Here is a 9,262-nt window from a genome sequence, read left to right as displayed (position 1 = left end):
CATTTTCCCTTTGGCCGGTGGATTTGGCAGTGGCACGAGCCGCTCTGACGGGGATAATTCTCGGTCAGCTGGTTTTGTGTGCTGTGACACAGATGAGCTGTTTAAAGCGATTCAGAGATGCTTTAAAGGCTATTTTGAATTTCATTTGCTGTAAAAGTCAATATTGCAACCCTGGCTCATGTAAAAAACGTTCCTGTGGCAACATTTTTGCAAGACGGTAAAATACGTTGCGTTGTGCATGTTTCACAACAGTATCAAAGTTATATGTCCAGTGAGTGGCGCTAAAAGTGTGTTTAGTCTTTTTTCCAGAACAGATGAACATGAATATCATGAAACATGAAAACAACGTTTTATTACGTCGAAGTTTGTCCGTATCATTGCAGATCTGTGTTGAAATGTCCGGTGAGTGGCTCTAAAAGATTAACCATCACGCTTTGAAATAACGTACACCTACACTATACCCTAAACCTACCTAAACATCTTCATCTTCGTGTGTGTTTCTACACCTGTGTGACAGTCTCTTTGTGTTGTGGCTTTGAGCTCTAGTGTTTTCAGAAGCATGTCATCGCTGGCTGTGAGAACTCAGTTAGTTTGACCGCACTGGTTTAACCCACACACAACTGTGATCATCTCTGAACCCAGTTTAGGCGGACCGGTGTGAATTCTCACACATTCAGAAAACAGTTCTTCTTCTTTCTTAAAGTGGGTTTCTGAAGAAAAGAGAAACACAAGAACTACAACTGACTTCAGACACAGCCTTATGTGGCAGGTCCAATGAAATTCTTCCTGCCCGCATGTGGTTGGTCAGTCTACTCATTGAGTTTCGTCCTATCAGTGCTATGCAGTAGAGTGTATATAAACTGGCTGGCTAGAGTGTATGGCGTCACGAGTCACCGCCCCTTTCTTCCCGTGTCGTCATTTAGTCGCCGTCCAGGTATGTTTGGTGATGTCAGCTGGGTTGTCGTAGCTAACGTTAGCCTATTTTCAGGGTGGTGTATGAAGTCCTGCGGCTGGCATTGGGTTGAGGTTGTTCCTCTTCTGGTAGGTGAAAGCCATGATAGTGTTTTTATCTAAGTATCCACTGGTATTGTAAAGGCAGGATTGTTTGTGTACAGTCAGAGGTTTGGGTGAAACTGAATAAATGAAGTTTTATGTAACAAAGTTCGGGAGGAGCATGTTCAGGTAATCATCCAATCAGCACAAGAAGAAGCCAGTATAAATAAAGCCTTCCCTTACCTCCTGTCTCATGACAAATTTCTCAGCATCCCGCCCCCACCCCATCACCTCACATTCAGATGGGTCTGCTCATAGATACCTATGATCTATACATTCATAGGGGGGAGTACTCTGGGGTCGGGCCGAATTCCCCCCGGACAGCAAGCCAAATACGCATTATATTATTACATCAGATTTCATTAACATGTGAACTCGTGAAAGCACCAGTACGGGTTTCAGCATTTCAGTACGGAGGCGCTTAGCTACCGCCGGCGCGCACATTGTCCTCCCGATAGACTGGACGAGCCCTCAGCTTCCAAGCATGTGTGTTGTCTGCCTCGGTTTGGTTTAAAATCTGATTTGGTTTCCGGAGATCGCACTCATAAGGTATGTGCTTCTAACTTATTATAGGTCGAGTTATAGGGCGAGTGGCGATCTTCTGTAGAGATAAGCTGATTTTTATTAATAGTAAACCTGTTTAAATTTTTAACCAGTTCAAACTCTGTGACGAAATGGTGTCAGGCAGAAACTACAGTGAGGTTTGGTAAAGAGATCTCAGTGATCGAAACTTCTGGACTTTATGATACTGAACTCAATAATGAGGAGGTTAAAACTGAAACAGTGAAATGCATAACATACTCCTCTCCTGGACCACATGCTTTTATTATCGTGATTAAACTGGGTCGATTCACTGAGGAGGAGAAAAACACAATAAAGGAGCTCAAAGAAGTGTTTGGAGAACAGATGGAAAAATACACTTTAATCCTCTTTACTCAAAAAAAAAAAAAAAACAGTTAAAGAAAGAAAAGAAAACCATTGAGCAGTTTCTACAGGAAAGTGATTCAGATCTTAAAGAACCTGTAGAGAGTTGTGGAAACCGGTTCTTCTGTCTGGACAATAAGTCTGCTGGATACCAACAAGTCAAAGATCTGATGAGGAAAATAGAGAAGATGATGGACACTTTACAAATGACATGTTTGATGAATCAAATAAACACATTCAGGAGATTCAGAAGCAGAAACTATGAGAAAGTGAAGCAGTTCAAACAGGAGCACAAACCGGTCACTCAATCCGAATGGCAGAAAATATACTGGAGTTTAACCCTCTGGGGTCTAAGGTGTTTTTGGGGTCCTTAAGATGTTCTGACATGCTCTTACATTTGTGCTTTTTTTCAGTTGCTTATAAACATGTTAATGGCAAAGGTGTAATTACACTCTATTTAGCACAAACAGGGCTACCATAATATGTGAGCAACATGTATGTACATGTTTGTATTTTTGAGAAAATAATGTTTATGCATGGTTATTGAAAAAACTAAAAATGAAAATGTCTGAAATAAGGCCACAAAACACATACTATATATGTGTCCACAAGACGTCTGAATAATGCATTTTGTCGCCTAGAGTTTTTTCTTCAAAATGATGTGAAAATCATCCTTCCTAATCATTCACATAAAACAATACATTGATTTAAATTTTGTACAACACTTTTTGTTTGGATGGGCGTGATTCACACCTGAGGAGACAATGGGCCCCCGCATAATGAGGCTGCATACGTAATGAGCCTTTCATTCAGGTGTGTGACTGAGCCACAAGAAAGAATGCAAGGACAATATGTATAATTGGTTCACAGTTGTTGTTGTTTTTTCCACAAATTGTGCTTGCAAATTGTATAATATCCAAGGTAAACATTTCTAGTAATTGTGCAGTTAATTGTTCTCATACTGTATTTTCAGATTTGGAATTATATATTCTCTACCCAATATATTCTCTACCCAAATGTGTCACTAATAAAGCTTAATAAAAAATATTTAAAGAGAAGGCTTATATTGACCTTTTAAGATTTTGTTTACATCTATCCTTGTATATATATATATATATAATTTTTTTGTTTTGTTGCTATTTTATTAAAAAGGATATACAATTACAACAACAATTAAAATTGTAACAATATTTCCAATGTAATCTTTCTTTGTAAAAACTAAAGTATACATTTTATCATATGTAATTCAGTTCATATGAGCAGAAATTGGCAACATTATAAGCTTATTTGATGTGGCAGTATTTTACAGTAAAAACTTTAATCTATCCGATTTTTACTCATCTCAGTATAGCAATAGAGTTTGGTAAAAGCTGTTCATTCATTCACACACAGAAACGCGATTCATATTTAAACAGTCTTTTTTCCAGCTGTAGCTACATAACAGCATGCATCTGTGCGTTCATTCATTCAGCGTGTACAGACACTTGCGATTAGAACAAAGCAGATATAGAACTGACCTATTTCTCAACCGGATCCCTTTGCTCCTCGAAATGAAACTTCCAGCACTTCTGAGGTAAATTTTCCAGGATTATTATCAAGATAGTATTATTCCTCACAGCGTTGAAAAGTACAGTCTGAAAGTGAACTCGCTGTGTGTGTTATCCAGCTGATATGTGGGCGTTTCACAGGTTTGTATGGATCGCCTCACATTTGCGTTTGAATAGCGCGCGCTCTCCGTGGGCGGGGTCACATTAAAACTTAATGAGCTGAGATGAGAACGACTGACATCTCTCTCTCTTCATACATATAACATAAACTGAGAATATTTTTTTATATATATAATTACTTCATTTAAAAGAAGAGAATTCAAGCTTCATGCCTGTGTGTCTGTATGCCTGTTTGACTGAGAATTCGCTGAGTTACAGTTCATTTTCGGACAGACTTCACTGACAGAGAGGAGGCAGAACTCACATCATGTTTATTTTTCTTTATTTGGCAAAAAGCACAACACTTTGTTTTTATTGTGAGTATACACAAAAATAATACACACTTAACAGGATCGATTGATGTATAAAACGTCTATGGAATATCAAAGTCAACAGAGTATTGAGAGTCTCAATTGCACTGATAAGGAAAAACGTGAGCTGGTATCGCCGGCGATACCGCCGACCCCAGGGGGTTAAAAGAGGACTCGCAACGAGAAGCGCTGAATGAAGCCATTGCTCATCTATACATGTGGCCTGTGGGTTTGAGGCACTCTCTTTTCTCTCTCTCATCTCCCTCTTTCTCCTCCCGTATTGCTACGTTCACCTAATGTGGGTGGGAGAGGTTGTCAATTGAGAGCAGGCAGGTGTATGCACCTGGGGTCCTCATGCCGGTAGCCATTCACTGTAGCTGTTACATGTGTATGTGTTATATGTGTTGGAGTGTAGCAGTGTTCCGGGGTGCTGTTTGTAGTGCAAGGTATGTCCACTATCTGTTGTTCTATGACTATAATGGTTACGAAATATACTGGAGTTTAGTAGAGGACCCGCAATGAGAAGCGCTAAATGAAGCCATTGCTCATCTATACAGAGCAGATTATGATCAATTTCTGATGGTGGTGAATCCTAAAGAGAAAGAGAGAGCAATAATGGAGAAAGAGAGAGCAATAGAGGAGAACGAGAGAGCAATAGAGGAGAAAAAGAGAGCAATAGAGGAGAAAGAGAGCAATAGAGGAGAAAGAGAGATCAATAAAGGAGAAAGAGAGAGCAATAGAGGAGAAAGAGAGAGCAATAGAGGAGAAAGAGAGAGCAATAAAGGAGAAAGAGAGAGCAATAGAGGAGAAAGAGAGAGCAATAGAGGAGAAAGAGAGAGCAATAAAGGAGAAAGAGAGAGCAATAGAGGAGAAAGAGAGAGCAATAGAGGAGAAAGAGAGAGCAATAGAGGAGAAAGAGAGAGCAATAGAGGAGAAAGAGAGAGCAATAAAGGAGAAAGAGAAAGAGCAATAAAGGAGAAAGAGAGCGCAATAGAGTTGAAAGAGAGAGCAATAAAGGAGAAAGAGAGCAATAAAGGAGGCTGAGAGCGAGAGAATCAGTCGTATGAAGGCAGATCTTGTAATCAGAGCTACAGGGAAACTAGCAGAACAGAGCATGTGTAGAGTTCAGTGAGAGATTAATCAATCATCAAACATGACACAACTTATTTATTGATAATGATTTTTATTTTTTCTTATTGTCAATAAACTGAAATCATCTATGAAATAGAATCTTACAAAAGCACATTTAGGCCATGATGTCACTTCCTGGTTTGTGTGAAGATCTGTTTCAGAAGATGTGCAAAATTAAACAAGGCACTTTACCGCACACATTGTTGTATTGTGTTTGAGCGTGTGATTAAAACAAATAAAGTTTATGATTTTTTTAATTGATAATATTTTGTTGATAGTGTTCCTGAGCTGTGGAAGAACATTCATGCTGCCCTTGTACATTAAACACTCTGGATACAAGCATCTTTTTGTGATATATATATATGAGCAGAGTCCAAAAGTATAGCCGGAAATTTGTCTTTTTAAAAGAGTGCCTGATCCTCACTGTTTTCCTCTGGGATTGGGTCAGGAATGATGCAGAGGATGAGCACGAGGAGGAGGATGCAGAGGATGAGGGGGAGCATGTTTTGGAGACAGTCAGTGGTGCTCTGTGGCGAGACCAGCTGTCTGCAGAAGAGGCCCTGGAGGAGGTTCCCATTGACCACGACTATTTGTAACAGGCAAGTAAGAGAATTGTAAAGTTACAATGCATAAGAAAAAAAGTATTTTTATGGTTTGATTTGAGGATGTGAGTATTTCTTTTACTCTTCCCTCTTTCTGAAAATATCTCAGGTACATGGCAGCTGTTGATTGAGTCAGCCCTGCAAACCTGTTGGTAGACAACTTAGTGGACAGTGGAAATATGCAGTCAAACACTCTGGAGAGCGTCCCAGATGATGTCCCACCAGCAGGAGGCCTTACCAGGGTCTCTATTGTGGAGCCCATCCCGGTCCAGCGGCTCCACCAGGGTCTCCCTGCTCAGCTGAAACATACATTTGTTTTTCTTCGTTTTTCCAATCTGTTTTATGTACCGTTGTATTTGAATTGTTTTCCTGTTTTTGTGAATATTTGTAAAAAGTACTTGAAATCATTTTCATTTTACATGGTAAAAAAACATGTGTAGAAGAATGTATCGTTTACAAATGACTTCCATTACAAAGGTCAACAATGTCCAGAACAATTACTTGTGTTTTATTTCCAAATGTAAACTCGTATTACAAAAATAATGTACAAAAATGGCCTTGCTTCATTTACAAATAACTTAAATTCCATATATCAGTTTTAACTTACATAACACAAACAGTGTACAGAAATTACTTTGTTTCATTTACTAATAAGTGACAAAAAACATAAATACAAAAATTGCTTTAACCCTCTGGGGTCTAAGGTGTTTTTGGGGTCCTTGGGATGTTTTGACATGCCCTGACATTTGTGCTTTTTTCAGTTATTTATAAACATGATAATGGCAAAGGTGTAAATTCACTCTATATAGCACAAACAGGGCTACCATAATATGCGAGCAACATGTATGTACATGTTTGTATTTTTAAGAGAATAATGTTTATGCGTGGTTATTGAAAAAAATAAAAATGAAAGTTGCTGAAATAAGACCACAAAACTCATACTAAATATGTGTCAATAAGACTTTTGACTAATGGATGTTCTTCCTTCGAGTTCTGGCTTCAAAATTATGTGAAAATAGTCTTGATTTATCGTTCACATAAAACAATATATTGATTTAAATTGTGTAAAACAGGTTTTGCCTGGAAAGCCAATATGCGAGGGGGGCGTAAAGGGGGAGTAGTTCACACCTGAGAATACAATGTCCCACCCACTCTGCATAATGAGCCATTCATTCAGGTGTGACACTGACTGAGCCACAATGAAAGGACAAAAGATATATTTAGAAGAAGACTTATATTGGCCATTTAAGATTTTGCTTACATCTATCTTGTAAATATGTTTTGCTATTTTATTAAAAAGGTTACAATTACAACAATAATTACAATTTCAACAACATTTCAAGTGTACTCTTTCTTTGTAAAAAAAATTATTATAGGCCTACATTTTATCTATGTATTCATTAGTTTGAATATAGCCAACATTGGTACAGCTAACATCTTAGTTGATGACTTTATTTTTGACAAAAATAGTATTTTATATATATATATATATATATATATATATATATATATATATATAACATATGAGCAGAAATTGCTAAACAAAAGCGTATTTGATGTGGCAGTATATTCTACAGTAAAAACTGTACCCAAATCTAGTCAACAAAGTGTTGTCTTTCATATTTCGCCTGACTGTAACAGTGTTTTTATGAAATATTAGGGCATATAAATGTTAATTTGCAGTTTAATACGTTGCTTATACAAATAGCCTACATTTTATTTCAACATATTTCAGTCGATTTTTACTCATCTCAGTATAGCAATACAGTTTGCTAAAACATCATCATTCATTCACACACAGAAAGCGATTTAAATTGAAACTGTCTTTTTTGCGAGCTGTGGTAAACAGCGCGCATCTCTGCCGTTCACAGAAACGCGATTCACTTGAGAAGGAAAAAAACTACTACAGTATTCCTCAGCTCAGTCGGATCCTTGCTCCTCGAAATACCAGCACTTCTGAGATGCATTTTCCATTATTATTATTCCTCACAGCACTGCGAGACGGTGTAAACAAGTAATGATCTGAATAAACTTGTGTTTTCTCGAGCTGATATGGGGGCGTTCACAGGTTTGCATGGATCTCTTATAGATCATTTAACTGAGAGAGTTACTCAGGAGAATAGAGAAAGCTCAGATATGCAAGACTCTGAAATGGACTTCAAGTGCAGCATTCAGTGTGATTTCCAGATGATGGTGATTTTGCAGGATGATTTGAACACGTTCAGAGAATAGCTCTGTTCTCAGAACAGGTTAAAGCGCTGATGGAGCAGATTTGAGGAAGTGAAACATGGTGTCCAAATGTTCAGCGTTTCCTTGTAGCTCAGAGTGTGGTAATGGACTCTCTTGTCTAGTGTTTAGTGCTGTTATCATCCTAGGTCCCCCCTATTTTTTATTTTTATTTTTAAAAAATGTAATGATGCAGAGGATGAGCACGAGGAGGAGGATGCAGAGGATGAGGGGGAGCATGTTTTGGAGACAGTCAGTGGTGCTCTGTGGCGAGACCAACTGTCTGCAGAAGAGGCCCTGGAGGAGGTTCCCATTGACCACGACTATTTGTAACAGGCAAGTAAGAGAATTGTAAGGTTTGATTTGAGGATGTGAGTATTTCTTTTACTTTTCCCTCTTTCTGAAAATATCTCAGGTACATGGCAGCTGTTGATTGAGTCAGCCCTGCAAACCTGTTGGTAGACAACTTAGTGGACAGTGGAAATATGCAGTCAAACACTCCGGAGAGCGTCCCAGATGATGTCCCACCAGCAGGAGGCCTTACCAGGGTCTCTATTGTGGAGCCCATCCCGGTCCAGCGGCTCCACCAGGGTCTCCCTGCTCAGCTGAAAGCATACATACATTTGTTTTTCTTCGTTTTTGCAATCTGTTTTATGTACCGTTGTATTTGAATTGTTTTCCTGTTTTTGTGAATATTTGTAAAAAGTACTTGAAATCATTTTCATTTTACATGGTAAAAAAACATGTGTAGAAGAATGTATCGTTTACAAATGACTTCCAATACAAAAGTCAACAATGTCCAGAACAATTACTTGTGTTTTATTTCCAGATGTAAACTCGTATTACAAAAATAATGTACAAAAATGGCCTTGCTTCATTTACAAATAACTTAAATTCCATATATCAGTTTTAACTTACATAACACAAACAGTGTACAGAAATTACTTTGTTTCATTTACTAATAAGTGACAAAAAACATACATACAAAAATTGCTTTAATAACCAAATGTAAATTATATTATTGTTTATCGATCATTCTCTCAAGGAGAGAAAACAGTCTGTCCATTCTCTCCCTGCTCTCTTGTGCTCTCCTCTCTTCTGTTTCCCTTTGAAACCTCATGTCCTCCTTCATTAACTCAATGAGCTCGTCATGGCCTCTTTTTCTGTTGGCTGGGGCTGGGGCTGGGGCTGGGGCTGGTGGGGCTGGCTCCTCATCTCGGTCAGCCACTGCTGAACTTGGCCCTGGTTTGTCCTTAGGGATGGAGGCAATTAGGACAGGGGGGTTGTTGGAAGGCCTCTGTCCCAAAAC

At 38.5% G+C, this 9,262-nt stretch overlaps 1 pseudogene across 1 annotated transcript; it reads left to right on the top strand.

Moving 5' to 3' along the window:
* Positions 1–794: 794 nt before the first annotated feature.
* LOC311304097 (GTPase IMAP family member 7-like) lies at positions 795–5,721 on the top strand (annotated as a pseudogene). The gene is made up of 3 exons: positions 795–799; positions 1,710–2,332; positions 5,574–5,721. The product of its transcript is annotated as a GTPase IMAP family member 7-like (transcript).
* Positions 5,722–9,262: the final 3,541 nt, after the last annotated feature.

This window comes from Rutilus rutilus (genome assembly GCF_951802725.1).
Source record: "Rutilus rutilus genome assembly, chromosome: 1".
Taxonomy (NCBI): domain Eukaryota; kingdom Metazoa; phylum Chordata; class Actinopteri; order Cypriniformes; family Leuciscidae; genus Rutilus; species Rutilus rutilus.
The sequence above is the reverse complement of the archived record's forward strand: the minus strand, read 5'-3'. Positions and strand labels throughout refer to the sequence as shown.